Source organism: Rhyacophila brunnea, unplaced genomic scaffold (assembly GCF_057557595.1).
Source record: "Rhyacophila brunnea isolate RB1 unplaced genomic scaffold, BYU_Rbru_1.0 scaffold_14, whole genome shotgun sequence".
Lineage (NCBI taxonomy): Eukaryota > Metazoa > Arthropoda > Insecta > Trichoptera > Rhyacophilidae > Rhyacophila > Rhyacophila brunnea.
This window is the reverse complement of record NW_028232796.1, coordinates 17,650,634-17,664,843: the sequence shown is the minus strand read 5'-3', so window position 1 is coordinate 17,664,843 and position 14,210 is coordinate 17,650,634.

Below are 14,210 nucleotides of genomic sequence, written 5' to 3'. Positions count from 1 at the left end.
TTTGTAGTAAATTTGCTCTTTTGCCATCAAAATGGTTTTCCTAATGTATCAAATTTAATGTCTCATTTTTCCCGACTGGTAGTAAAAATATTTTTTTTCTGATTTTACCGAGGCTTTGACTGCGACTCCCTGTCATATCGCCTCTTCTCTTCTAGAAGGGGATCCGTCGATCAGGTCCTCACTTCTATTCTGTTAAATAACTTTACAATTTTGCCTAGATCTTCCGTCTTACCCACCGCCAGGACACCCTTCAATTCGTCGAAATTCTATCTAGATATCCGCAATTCGCAGCTGTACTCTGTGAAGTTCATATTTAGGGCATTGTAGTGCTATATGTACAATGACCTCTAAAACATGACATTCATCGCAGAGTTGCGATTCGCTTCTTCCCACGAGGACATCAAATCTTTTGCCCATTATGTGCCCTATTCTTAGCCTCAGTATTAACTTAAGTTCAGTAAAAATATTATATTTATCATTATTGTAATAATTACTATTTAAATAAAGACATTTTCAAGGTACAGTTTATAATAAATTGTAAAAAATCCTCGCTTTCAATTACATGTCTTCTAGCTGACGTTTCCTTTTGCTATATTGAAGATTAATGTATTTAACAACTTTTGTGGAAGAAATTTTGAAAATATAAAAAAATACAAATGGGCCATTTGCTACCTGACAACCGCAATGTTGAAGACATCTACGGCAGATTGCCAGGATGATTGCAGATGTTTCTTGGCAACCAAGACCCAAAATAGAGTGTAGTTACAATAATGTTACTGATAATAATCAAAGAATTTGAATCTTTTTTCAGATTAAGCTCATAATATTTTGTCAATAAAAATCACTGAAGCAAGTTATAGTTCGACGTAGGTGCTATTTTTGTATGCCTGCCTGCGGCTTGTATGAAAATTAGTAATTCTAAACGTTAAAGCAGTCTTTTTTGTCATCACTTTCATAGTTTAAACAGGGAGCGGCACGTCATCCTGAACTTTTTATTACATATGGCAGACGCGTAGTCACCCGAGACCTTCTGAAGACTATGGCAAACGAGGCCGGAAGAGGTGCACTTTTTAATTTCTATATTAATGTAAAAAAAAAACAAGAATCAAAATAATAAACGGTGACATTTAAAAATGATACATGCCTTTCAGATCCAGTAATTGCAGTCATATAAGTTAAGTATTTGCTCAGAAAATCAATCCTATGCCACTTTTCTTTTTCTACAGTAAAAATGCGGGTATACATCAGAGTTTTTAGTTCGCATCATAAGGTGGTGTCATCATATGGTGGTATCATAGGGTCTCGCCCTAGGGGCGGCTGGTTATATGAAAGTATCGTGAAGCAGGCAAGTATGGTGAAAAAGTATGGCGAGGCAAGCTGGTAATCAATTTGCGGCAAAATTTCCACGTTAACATTATATTATATGGTTACGTTATAATGACCAAAGTAAATACCTCCGTGATACCCTGCATTTTTTTTTATCGCGTCGCTATTTCTCGTAAGATGTCGGCTATTGTTGGCCTGCTTCATTCAGTTGTATGAGAAAGCCGATTCCTTGCCCCTCATTTTATTTAATACCTCTATGGTTTCGCCGAATTTAAATTAGCAATACCCGATCCGGGTAGACGAATTGTTTGCAATAAGGCATTTTTCTCAGCCGGCACAAATTTTCTTTGACTTGCCATCAAGTCGAGTAGCATGCAAGCCCTTAAAAACCTCGATAGTAAATGCGAAAATGTGATAGAAAAGTCATCTAGAGAAAAATGAATTTAAGAAGGTTTTTTTTCAATATCATTGGTAATAATGTCACTTTAAAATAGAAAAAGTTTAACATAATCTATAAATACCAAAGATGTAATGTATCGTATGCCCAAAAATAACTTTCAAGAAACGCAATTGAACACTTTTTAGCTACCTACTTTATGTGTTTGGAGTTTTTTCTTGTAGGAGTTTCAAGTTTATGTTATGAATAAACCCATAACGTAATTTGGATCTGAAAGATATAAGACTTTATGTACATTTCCTACCTACAAAGTCGTACATACGATACACTTTGAGATTTGGATATATTATTTCACTGAATGCTTTTCAGTCATGGCATACTAAATATTAATGAGACTTAAACGAGTAGTTAGTTTTAATAATGACAAGCAAACTTACATAGTATGTTAAGTAATAAATTCGTAATGCTGTTAAAACTTAAATAAATTTACATAATAATGTCGTTTTGCACTATTATAATAAAAAGGTTATATCACGATATAAATGTCAAAAACATTTTTTTGAAGTTCTTCTTAATGCAAGGCACGCACGAAAAATATTTGTCAATCGATAACGACCGCAAATTGATAAAACTACAGCAACCTTGCTTCATAATGTACGGTTACGACCGCAAAATTGTGTTCATGTAAATTTCACGCCTAAATACCACTTTTTTTTGTTATACACTTTTACGAACTTTTGCATACCAGATTGTTTTTCTCAGCTTTCTAGTCATCTGTCAAAAATCATATCGAAGACGGTTTAAACGTTTTTATTGATCCCTTAAGCGCCGGCTAGACGCTCATGATTAACAATAAGCTTACCTGTGCAAACCGGTTTGTATCGGGAAGCCCGTGTGCATGGACGGGAAAACTGAAGCTCGCGCAAACTGAAAAGCGCTGTAAAAGTGATACCACGCTAGTTTAGTCGGCACAATATAAACAAATCACAAGCGAGCGATGCTTTTGGGGAGGAGGAGACATTAAACACACGTCATATCTATAACTTACCATGTACATAATATATTAATATTATTTAACTAAACTAATGAAATGACACCACAATATTCGCTTCCTTCACAATATTGTAAATTTCAAATTCTCGATTCTCTGAATAGGAATATCTCCATTTTACTAATGAATATTACATTACTAATAAATAAATTATTATTATTATTTCATTTCAGTACCTAGTTATTTGGAGATGAAGTGGTAATGGGGTGGACATATTGCTCAGCGAGTAGATAACCATTGGATAAATGCTGTCATACAGCGGTACCCAAGGTCCACTAAACACCCACAGGGACGCGCTAAAACCCGCTGGATAGACGAGCCCATAAAGTCCGGTGGATGTACGTGGCCATGGCTCCCATACCCTGAAACGGCACCCCAGGCTATGATATTTGGCGGACCCCCCTACGCTAAGGTTAAAGGTAGTGTGACGCTCTATAGTAGCGTTTTCAAAATGGTGTTCACGGTAAAATTAAGGCTCTTTAGTATATTTTTTGTATTTTAAATACCTCCATCCACTTGAATTATGGAGTTGTCGGGTATCAACACACAATTAAAAATTATATGAATAATATTGAATAAAAATAGCGCCTATTAAAGCAAAATTTGTGATGTGTGTTTATCTCACGTAACTGGTCGATTTGCCACGCCGGGCCCTCCCTGATCCCGGCCCCCCAGGCTAGAGCCCTGTCAGCCCCCCTTTGTGGGTGCCATGTACGTGGCAGCAAAGAGCTAGAGACCGAGGAGAGTAGAGAGAGCTAGTGGAGGCCTTCATATAGCAGTGGATCGACCCAGGCTGATGACAATGATTTCCTTTAGTTATGTGTGTTTATTATGGTTGTATTCAGTACGTACCTAAATTATATCAATTGTGTATCGTCACCTCAATAGTACAGTACAACTAGATAACTCTGATTTGGTCATTGTTGGGAAAATGAAATTTAAACTTTATTTGATTAACATAATCCTAGGCTGTACAATTAACATAGAAAAATGTGCTTGTCTAATTGGGAATAATTAAATAATGTTCAATTGTATGAAAAAATATTGTAGATATATTATTTTATTTATTTAATGCATTTATGATTTTAAAGTTATCTAATATTTTCAAACACAAAATTAATACAGTTCCCATTAACTTCTGACTTACGTAATTTTATCATTTTGTAGATAAGAAAATGTGGAATCATAGGGTCGTATGCATGAGATTCCCAAAAACCTTATAGGCTATATACTGCACGTTTGTATGCATGAATACAAACGTAATTCGTTGTTTAATGTGACGTCATCATGTGTCATGGTGTCCGTATAATGGCAACCTTATAAAATTTCATTCCCCGATCAATAATTCAAAATTTTGAAATTGTAAATGTGTCTGAAAGTGTGCGAACGGTACCATATAAATTTAATAATTATTATTAACTTTAAATAATTTATCAGTTATTTTATCACATTTATTTTATAATTCTACTGTACGAAAGGATTAAGTATTGTCAGTAAATATTTCCATTTGGTGGCAATACTGAATACATACATATTATTATGACTAACTTCACTTCAATTATGAGATGTCAAAACAGAATAAGGATAAATGACAGAAATGCAAATGGATTTAGATAATAATATGTAATGATCTCTGTATAATATTATCATTTATACCAATCACCATATATTATGGCACTTTTGATGTTTCCAGTGTATTTGAGAGTTGTGCCTTGTTTATTACAGTTATCTTACAATAATTAACTAGGTAGGTAGGTACCATAATATTTTGAAGAATACAGAATGCTTCCAATTGAATAGGTATTTTAATGCCAGATACAGCAGTAGGTACCTATTTTTGCGGTCGTTTAGCGGAGATAATTTATCGTAATCTTACGTAAATCCATCTTATCTATCCATGAGAAATATTGCAAGCGAAATAGTTACAAGGCATTGCATCAGATACCTACCTACTATCTAGATTATAGACTAGGGATCAAAATTGTACGTATTTTGTAAACAGCACGACTAGGAACTGTTTTAAAGTTCGCAAATGTTTTACAAAATGAACAATGGCCTCAAGCAAACGTTTGTTATAATGAATGCATTATTAAAATTACATTTGAAAGTGACAGATGAAGCAGCCATTTTTAATGGCGTGTGATGTTAGATTGCTTACGTCACAAACAGTGCTATACGCTATATGATGGAAAATCAGTTAAATAACTTATAAAGAATTTGTCAATCTCATACATACGGCCCATATTCAATAACTATCTCAAAAACAGTGATAATCATGTTATCTAGTTATAGTATTGAGGTGATATATATGAATTATTATAATTCCATCACTAGATGTCTCTAATACCTACCAATTAGATTTCACCATAAAGCAGTCTCAAATATTAATCAAAGATTTGATTATTAAAATTTGCTTACATCCAACAAGATTAAACAAAGTTTCTTGTTATTAAGAACGTCAACAATTTTCAAATTCACTGAGAAATGTGTATTTACGCGAAGATAATCGTTGTAAAACTTCTGTTTTCAAAGTATATTAGCGATACTGTCAGAAACTTATGTATTTTAAAACAAAGTTATCAAAATAGAAAGGTGTAGAGTCGTCAGCATCGACTTAACTACAACGCTAAATATAATAATATACACTGACGTAGGCGTGTTCAAAATACGAACTGCGGACGTATTCTTATTTATTTTTTTAATTTGTAAATACGCAAAACGTATTTATTTACAATAATGTTATGTTATGATGCTCATCACTCACGATCAATGACCGCGCCTTCGCAAAATTCGAAGAATTAATATCATATATTCTGTCACGCGTCACTCACCAAAATGACATCGGCCCAAAAATTAGTACAGGTAAGATTACATGTAAAGTAAATTAACATTTTCTTTCGTAAGCGGAGAGTATGAGGCTTCATAGAATGGAGGTTATATTAACAGACTTCATTATCGTCATCAGCGGGGATCGATCCAATACTGAATGAAGGGGTGACAGGAAAATAGCCCCTTGGACAAAATACCCCAGACATAACCCCTGTATATAAAAATCTCAGACGAATAATAACATTGAAATGTTGGTAGATTAAATAAAACATGATAATTAATAAGTAAATAAAATAATGAAGAAAATGGATTAGAAGTTTATGAATTTGTGCTACACTATCTTGGCTTAAATTAATTGTACTATCCATATTTTTTTATTTTGTTAAATATTTTTTTTTCTTTTATTTTGTTATATCAATGAAATTTTATTTAAAGAGTTTCTAAGCCGGCTCGCACATCACAACTCGCCTTGTGTGCCTGACGGACATACATCAAAACTTCCGAGACCCGCCGGCGAATGTTGCATGATACAACCCCGCACATCTGCCTAGCGACTTTGACATTCGACATTCGCCGCGCATCGCCGCTGCCGCATTCGCGCATTCGCGCGTACCCCGAAACGTCAAATTATTATACTCTAGCTAGACAACGCATTGTGCAAATATGTCATGAGACGCGGAAACAGCGATTATTATGTATTGGTACCGCAGAAATTTAAGTAGAAGGCGAAAATATTGGATTCATCCGTCAATTAGGCATATATCGATATACAGTGCATCGTTTATCGCAGCAGTATTCTCTCGTCTGCCATTTTTGTCGATGTACGGGGAAACGTCAAACGCAGCGTCAGTCCGGAGAGAAATGGTCGTATGTGCGGCTGTGCGCATGCGCGGAGTCGATATTGGTCGATATCGACTTGCAGGCTCTGCCACAATGCAACTCGACGCATGCGTCAGCAACATATTTTTTTCAAGCGTCGCAGTTGCATCGGCCAATCTGCGAAGCTCCATTTGATAACGTTTGTTTCTTGGTTTATGATGACGTCACATCGACGAATTCGTCATAAGACGCATGCGGCGAGTTCTGATGTGCGAGCCCTCTTATGTGTACGGGGTTTATTGACTGGTGGGTTTTTGATACAAGGGGTTATTGATGTAATCTTATTGTCCGAGGGGACAAATCGTTTTAAAACCCTCCCTTAGCTCCTTCCTCCACCCCTTTCGTTATTTACCACCTTAGTTCTTCGCTGCCACTTATATAGGCCGAACTTTATGAGTTCAGCGATCCAGCTAGTTTTAGGGCATACATGTGCCATTGTCATTTTATCAGCGTGGCGACCTGTATTACATCGACTAATACTGTCTAATGCACGTATAAATGGGGTATTACTAATATACACCAGTTTCCACTGCAAAACTGTCAATGGGTCTGATGGCCTGCTGTAGTGCTAAGAAGAGTAATTATTTGATTTTCGGGGCGCTGATTTAGTATTAAAATAAACTTCTGGAATACAAATATTATTGTCGATTTCCGGAGGATTGTTCGACATAACATTTATGAACGTAAAAAATAGGATAAGTACTATATTGATAACAATCTTAGAAATAGAGACCATCAGTTGTTTATTCTCCCAAGGTGCAGAGCCAACCTGCCACTGGTAATGCCAATTGGGAGAGCGTTAACTATGTTCAACGAAATTGCTTCGGGTGTTGATATATTCCACCTACGTGAGAATGAGTTTAGGTGAATGTCGTTTTATAAATTCTTAAAATAGGGTATGCTTAACTCATCCCGTGTACTTCCTTGTACCTATCTAATTTATCTACTGATATATCTCTTTTTTATGTAATACTGTTATGTTTATATATCTTTGTTTCTAAATGTCATGTTGTGAACGTCTTAAACTTATAATTTGTAATGTCCACAATATGTTAAAAAAAAAAAAAAATTGAAATTGAAATTATTTGAAAACACATATGGTATGTTATAATTGATAAGTATTCTCACCGTAAACGAGAGATACAACATTCGTCTCGGCAAGTGACATGCTATAAAAATTTCACTATAATTGTTGATTTATATATTAATTATCTGAGTGCTTTTAAATATTGATTGTAAAAATAGTTGGCCATTTCTGATACATCAATCGCAGCTGGCTTTATATGTCAAAACAAATTTAGAAGTTTGTGTGATTATTTACGAACGGGTTACAGCATCAGATTCTACAATAGTAAAATTAGTGTACATATTTAAAATCTTCCACGTGACAGGTATTATTTTATATACACGAAAGATTATAATTGAGAAACATGTCTTCACTATTATAGTTATTATTTCTGCGTTAAAGGGGAGAGGTACGCCAGCAGAGGCACCTAGCGGAAAAATACGAAGCTTGTAATTTGAGACATTTTTTTGATAATATTTACAAATTCAACTGTATTAATTAATAAATATATATATCTGAAAGCATTAAAAAGAATTTTTTTAAGTCATTTATAAACTTACAATTGTAAAGAAATGTAATAAAATGTAAATTTGTTGCAGGGTCACATCTTATTATTACATTATATTATTTAATCGTCATATTTATTATTAAAATTTAGTTTATTAAGTTTTCTGTTTTGACAGAGATTTTTGACTAATTCATAGTTTTAATATTTTTTTATATTTGTTTTAAAAAACATCGATTTTTATAAAAATATGAATGTGTAAAACTTGAAATCCTTTTTATTTATATGACATCTTATTTAGGTATAGTCCCAATATTGAAGCTTGGTTTGATATAAATAAAAAGGATTTGAAGTTATATGGTTATATTTATTAATTAATACAGTTGAAATTATAAATTATCAAAAAAATGTCTCTAATTGCAACCTTCGTATTTTTCCGCTAGGTGCCTCTGGTGGTATAAGCATACCCCTTAAAAGAGTAGTTTTTCATTTATGGGTCGTCACATTTTAGACGGGGGTCTGTAGTATTATAATGATTATGACGAAGGACCTCATATGTTATAGAAAATGTGTTGTCACAAAAGTCAACAAAATATACAATTTTTTTGGATAAATATTATATAAATATATAAAAATTGTTATTTTGCATTGAATTTGTTTTATTACAAATGAAGATGTGAGTTCAAAAATGTATTTATTTATGTTATTTAAGCAGGGGGTAAATGGTTTGATAATGAATTGTGACGATATGAGTAGGAGGATTCAAAAATAGCTAAATTTGTATGACATCATTAAATTTATGGACGAACCCTTACGTTAAATTAGAATCAGAGTAACAATCTGTAGTCCAAAATATTTTTAAATAGTAATAAAAAAATAATCGATGTATTTTTTTACTAAGTGAATTTAATATATTTTCCATTATCTGTCGTCTTCAAAAAGCTGAACTTGTTGGCAATTCAGAAAAGTAATTTTTCTCTAACAATAAATTAAAAATTCGGTGAATATGTACGGGGATGAAGAAAAGCGAGATAAATATTATTTTTTTGAAACATTCTAAAAAGGTAGGTAGGTACTTGAGGTAAATTATAATTTTTGCCTCAACGCAAAGCTTACGGGCCTCCGTAGAGTGTAGGTTATATTTACAGTAATTATTATACTACAGCAAGTATTGAGGAGTAGTTAGAAGCTCAAAACGTTCGAATCTTGCCCCAGTAGTTTTAAAACTTTTTTGATTCACGAGACCTATATTGTATAACATATGTTGATGGTGCTTTAATATACCGATTAATACGACACGTGAGCGTGTGCGTGTGTACACGATTTTTAACATCTTGCAATCAAACTAGATACAACTACTTTTATAGTACTCGTACGTGCTGCGTTTAGGTTTAAACGATATTTGGTTGGTTCAATTACAAGTATATATAATATATCGTTGTATGCAGGGGTTGGAGCGGACTCTTTTTTGAGTTGCTTTAGCTTCAGCTCTGCTCCATGATTTAATACTCGCTCCAGCTCCGCTCCGGGTAAAAGGTATTATATGTATGCAAAATGTTAAATTTAATAATAAGTAGTTTTGAAATAAGGTTTATTAGTCATCCTTTTCATTATTAATTATATTGAAAAATTTCGACAGCAAATCGTTTTTCATTATCTTTTATCAAAAAAGTATTACTCGGCAAATGTTGCCGTATTTCAAATAATTCCAGTGTTCAAAGTATCAAATATAATAATTTATTATTGGATTTTAGGATGAAAATTTAATAAAAAAAAATATTCGGAGCAGTGGAGCACTAAAATGTTCGGTGATCTAGCTCCGCTTCTGCTCCATATAAAATCCCATTGCACCACTGTTCCGTGCTCCTACTCCGAGCTTCGCTCCAAAGCTCCGATTACAACAGAACTACTACCGAAAACGCAGTGAGATGTAATAAATTGAACCAGAATTTATAAAGCGCTCGGTGACAAGTGACAACGATATGAGTTAGAGTAAGATTAAAATAAACTGAAACAGCGTTGGCGAACCTTTTTACGTAGGCGTGCCAACATTTCCCAAATAATATTTTTCGACTGTCTGACGTGCCAAGAAGCTTATGATGGCGAAAAAAAGGTTTTCTAAAAAAATAGTTTTTAAGAATTCTATTAAAAAAGTTTAAAAATTACAATTAAGTTCTTGATATTCTATCTTTCATCGTATTTCTAGCCGAAAGCATATCTTATATTCTTTGATTTTTTTTCCTTGTTTTCAAATTATTAAAAGAGATCGTGGAAGGATTTAAACCACTCTTATTTCATATTATATTCTCTATCACTGAACGGTTTTCCATTTTCAATTTTTAGTTTGAGACAAAATAACAAGCATTCGTTATATTTGAATGACTGCCGATAATTAATTTCACAAAGTTTGTTGATAGAATATTTGTATTTTTAATTCCCCGATCCTAAGGACAGACCTATGAAATTGTATCTATATTTACATTAAACGTAATGATTATTCTTGAAAACGATTTGCCTGCAATTTTTAATACAATGCAATTTGTCTTTTATGCATGAATTTCGTCGTTACCGTTTGCGCATCGATTGGTGAACATAATATGAAAAACCGAAGAAAATACGCACGGCTATGTCGTTATTATATTTAAATGTTACATAAGTAAGTACTTATATATTTATTTGTAAAATCTTTTTATATAAAAAAACATATTTAAAATATATTTGAAATAATAATTTCTTTTCTCTTAATAATGATACATTCGCGTGCCATGAAAAATCATTTCACGTGCCATAGGTTCGCCATCCCTGAACTAGAACGTATGTGTCAAAGTCACTACAGTGAAATTACTTTTTTTTATAGGTAATGAGGCAAATATTGCCTAATAAAATAATATTTCGAGATTTTCTATCCCGAATCTTGAGAATTGAAATTTTTAACATTCCGGGAAATCCCGGATCTCGAGAATCTTTTCTTGGGATTCGGGATTTCTTTATTATCAAATATTAATTGAAAAAACGATTTTCTATATGAAAAAAGTGGACAGAAAACACAAACCGTTCAAAGACTGGCATTTAATACAAATAAGCCAACGTCGACTCAAAATGAGCGCAATTTTTGCAACATCAGGGTATTTTGTGTCTCAAAAGCGTACGAGATTGTCAGAAGCAGTGATTGACAGTCTATTTTTTTTAAATTCTATTTTAATAAGTAAAGTTTTGAACTATTTTTGTTTTCTTATTTCTATTTTGTTTGTCTAACATAAATAAAAAACATATTTTTTTGGAATTTGTCTGTTTTTACACTAATTTTAGGATTTTTACAGGTTTTTTTAAAAATTCCCGAGAATATTGAGAATTCTCGAGAATTCTTTTCTGAAAATCCCGAATCTCGGGAATTAAAAGTTTCATCATTTCGGGAAATCCTGAATCTCGAGATTGAGATTTTTTCGGGAAATACCCAACTCTACCTGTGCTGTATCGAAGTTTAGAAACCAAACTGCGACAAAAAATGTAGACGATATTATATATTTTTAAAATACATTAAACCATCAAATATGCAGACATCATTGGTTATCCAAATTATCGATTAACTGGTTTGCATTACGATTATCAGTTGCATATGATTTGTAAGAATAATAATTTAAAAAAAAACATAACATATAAAGTTTTTTATCATTATCAGTATGAATATTTGAAATTCTATTTTAAGTAATATTCTAAGTCATTTTATAAATTTGTATTAATAGATACACTCATAAAACAGGCAAATCTAGTAGGAAAATGTGGCTTCTTTTTATATTTAATCTAAGGTTCGTACTAATAATTTGTCCCATAATTTTCAAACCAAAGAAACTTTAATGTAAAAATAGAAGTTGAAGACAATTTTCATGTAAATTATTTTTAATCTGTCTTTTAATATATTATGAAACAGTAAAATGTGATATTTTATTGATCTGATTTTGTATGTCTACCTCTAAAAAAACTTACATGGATTACGTGACAGTTTTATTAAGACTAATAAAATTTATACATATTACGTTTTGCATTAAATTTAGTAAAAAAATTATTTGCGATGAAGATATTTTGTATTTAAATATAACTGGTTAATGAGTTTTTCAGTAAATATTTCATATTATATTTTTAAACTGGGTGTTGTAAACAGATTGAATATAAAATTTTGATTCTTATTAAGTATACCGGGAGTTCACAATTTGGCTTTCATAAAAGTATTTTATTATTTGGGATCGTCTCTCTGCATTAGCCAGTCTCGAGTCCTGAACATAGAACATCTTCAACAGACTGATCTTGCGACCATTTGGTAAAGTAATGGATATCTGAATACAGGGCTTGGAACTACAGTAAAATTTAAGGAATGGATGATCTGTTTTCTTGCAAGACTTAACTGAGGAAAATGGTGTGGCATTTACCAACGTCTCGAGCGACATCATGCAGCCATTGAATACACGAAAACAAGATTATTTTTTTTTATTCTCATTAAAGAAAATTGTAGTAGTTGTAATATAATTATAATATATATAAACTACCGTATTGAAAGCAAATATGCTCAGCGTACGTCAAAATGAAGATTTTATGCTATTTTCAGAGCACAACCCTGGACATTCCTTAAATGTTGTGGATAATCTATTTATATAATTTTGAAGCCTTATTATCCTTTATATATATTTTAAACATTTGATGACTGCATAAAGTATTTTTATTACATAAATAGTATTCTTTTAAACCTCTCGCTCTAATTTTTTTAGAATATAGTCATATTTCAGTACGTCCATGTGAAGTGGTGTTAAGATTTTTTTATATTTATTAATTTTTAAAAGCATTTATAAAACCATAAGTAAAATTTATGTCAATATTATTATAGTGAAATATTTACGATAAAAAATTATATTGATAATCTCTGTGATACCAAATTTGACAAGAATTAGGCATTTTAATATTCTAAAAATGGGCAAGATTTACACATTTGAAAATAATTCTAAAGATACTGATTATAAGCTATGTCTTTGAACATTCAAATGTGATAAACATTCTACGAATAATGTTTGCTTTATAATAATTATTGACCTAAGAATAAGGATAATAAGGCTTCAAAAGTATGTAAATAGATTATCTACAACGTTTAAGGAATGTCCAGGGTTGTGCTCTGAAAATAGCATAAATTCTTCATTTTGACGTACGCTGAGCATGTCCTCCCTTAATGTATTTTCACATGTTAAATGAAACTGCTTAATTAAGAAACTCAGATTTTGATTAAAGTAATATACATACTTACATCAATCAGACATTATATAAGAGAGTTTGGATGATGGCTGGATGATGGTCTCTTCTTGTTGTCTCTATAAGTCTATAACATTAGATGTGCTCTACCAACTAGATTACAGAGGGTGAATACTCACTTCCGTTAAACTTAATTATTTATTCCATTCAGTGGTATCTTATTTTAATGTATTTTGACATATTATTATATGGAGTACCACCGGATCATGTATTTTATCCAGAGACAATTTGTTTTTCGATGCTTTATTATAAATGTTGAATGCTAAAAGATTACTTAAAATTATCAATCAATTTGATTTCAGTTTGAGAACTGTTAGTTATGGAATATTTTCAAAACTAAAGTGTAATATTGTTGTAATAAAAAAATCAATATACAGAGTCGGATTATCCCAGAGGCAGACAAGGCCATGGCTGCTAGATATCAGACCTCTGAAACCCCACCACAAAAAATCTTAAGTAAATGTGTATTTTTCATCAACTAAAGTCCTCCAACAAAACGTGTCAAAATTATAATTTTATAATTAAATTATTACCTTCCTTCCGATTGGTTCCCTGATGCTCACGTAATTTTTTGAAATAATTCCTTTTTTTATTATTTTCTATGGTGTCTAAAGGTTTTCGAAATAATGTAAATATAATAATTTTCGTTTATCGAAAATATTTTTCGATCTATGCATATTTTTTTCTTTCTTTTCCTAGGACCTAGGTAACACATTCATTCCATGAACGGATTTAATCTCCTTGAAAAACTATCGTAACTGTTAACGGTAGTTCAAATAACACCTCGAATGTATGTTGAGAAATTTAAGAATGATTAGTAGTTATGTCGGTAACTTAATTCATTCAAGGGCGGACGTGCTCAGCG